The sequence below is a fragment of the Belonocnema kinseyi genome, chromosome 4 (assembly GCF_010883055.1).
Source record: "Belonocnema kinseyi isolate 2016_QV_RU_SX_M_011 chromosome 4, B_treatae_v1, whole genome shotgun sequence".
NCBI lineage: Eukaryota > Metazoa > Arthropoda > Insecta > Hymenoptera > Cynipidae > Belonocnema > Belonocnema kinseyi.
This window is the reverse complement of record NC_046660.1, coordinates 35,096,399-35,098,548: the sequence shown is the minus strand read 5'-3', so window position 1 is coordinate 35,098,548 and position 2,150 is coordinate 35,096,399.

The following is a 2,150-nucleotide window of genomic DNA, read 5'->3' as shown; positions in this document are numbered from 1 at the left end:
GACTATAACCAGCCCTATGCCAAACATTACACAGCCACACAAAAAAAAGTGGGCGGATCTGGTAACAAGACACACGTATTCCTATGGATTTTGGGGCGCTGAATTCAAATTCGGTATCAAAAATCACCCATCACGTCATGGTTGAGCCATAACCTCAAAAAATGACGAAAAATCATGAACTGAGGCAAATAAAATTCAAAATAATACCAGTGATGCAAATTTTCACTTCAAAAACATGTCGACAACTGTGAAGGATCAACCCTTGCCTGATATCAACTTATTTAACATAACTTTACCCAACAGAACCTTACCTCACCTAACCTGAATTAACAGAAATTTATTGAACTACACGTAAAGCTCTGGAAGCATATTTTCCCAGTAGCAAATGTGTGCTACATCGAATGGGTCAACTCGAGCCTAACCTAGAAATAAATCTAACCTAGCCTAACCTAACCTAACCTCACGAAACACAGTTAAACTGATCGTGTTGTCCCGTTGTGTTTGCGGTACCGTTTCATTCAGCTTCGGCTTAACCTACATAGAGGTTTAACCTATCCTAACCTAACCTGACCTAACCTAACCGATTACGCTGGTAACCCTGTTCTTGCGTACTTTCATATTTTGACATTAATAGCAGTAAATGTCTGGGGTTTCGTAACCGCTTGTGGCTAGCATTATTCGCCTGTGTCTGTAACCAGGGCACCTCCACGTGGTGACGGTGGGCAACGGATCCACATTGGCTGAGTCCCTGGGTAAACGGCGTTCATGCCGTCATAGCAGACACAGGTAAAAAGTGTATTACGATGAAGGGAAAAACCCCAGTATCGGCGTCTGGTCAGGGCGGGAAAGAGGGCTCTCCGACCTCGTCATTATGCAACCGTAGCTCTACATCAATGGATAACTTGGTTGGTGTAGAGTCTAATGCTACAAAAAAAAACCGCGAGCATTTCTCAATCGCAAGCTTGCAAGAATAGCTTAGATTCATTCTGTTACATTTTCAGTAAATATGAAGTGAGCAGTTTGCGAAAATCAATCGACGAGGAAGTGAAAAGTTTTTACGAAAAGTGTTTTGACCGTAAATTGCTGCACCAAGAAACAAAATGGGTTCCTCACGTCATTTGCAATTCCTGCAGACTTATGTTGTATCGTCTAAAAAATTCAAACAACGAAAAGTACCGCAAGTACTCTACACCAACCACATGAGAAACCCCCGTTATTGCGAAGGACTGCTATTTTTACATGAATTCCGTCAAAGGGTTCAACGCCAAAAATAAAAATAACATTTCGTACATTAATGTGTGCACAGTCATAAGAGCAATTGAAATCAATAAAAATGCACGCCAGACTGATTTAAGAGCTTTAGAAGATGATAGAATGGAAGTTGAAAGTCAACGTCATGGAGACGGTAGTGAAACCAGTAATCGAACAGAAAATAGTTCTGATGATTCCGATGAAAATAACGAAAAAGATGATAAATATGGCGTGCATAAAATGAAATTGAAGGTTCCAATATTAGTGTCGCAACTAGAACTGAATGATTTTATTAGAGATCATGAATTACCGAAAGACGGCGTTGAATTTGCCGCTTCATTTCTAAAAAGAAGAAATCTTCTAGAGCCAAAGACAAAAGTTTCATTCTATCGCAACAGGGACAAAGAATTCAGAAAGTTTTTCGTTAAAGACGAAGAGACGTCTTTAGTGTACTGCACTGACGTTAACGGACTAATGAATCACTTGAAGAAAAATGTGTACAGAGACGAAGAATGGCGTCTTTTCATTGATTCGTCAAAACACAGCATTAAAGCTGTTTTACTGTATAACACGAATACTTACGCTCCTATCCCTATAGCTCACTCAACGGTCATCAAACAAGAATATAACGATGTTAAAATGCTTCTTGAAAAAGTTAATTGCACAAATCACAAATGGCAAATATGTGGTGATCTCAAAATCATAACAATGATATTAGGCCAGCAATCGGATTTCACGAGAGAGCCATGCTTTATATGCCTGTGGAATAGCAGAGATCGAGCCAATCATTACAGCACAAAACATTGGCCTTTAAGAGATTCATTCAAACCTGGTTCTCATAATATCATCAATCAAAGCCTCGTTGATCCAGAAAAAATTTTACTACCACCCCTCCACAT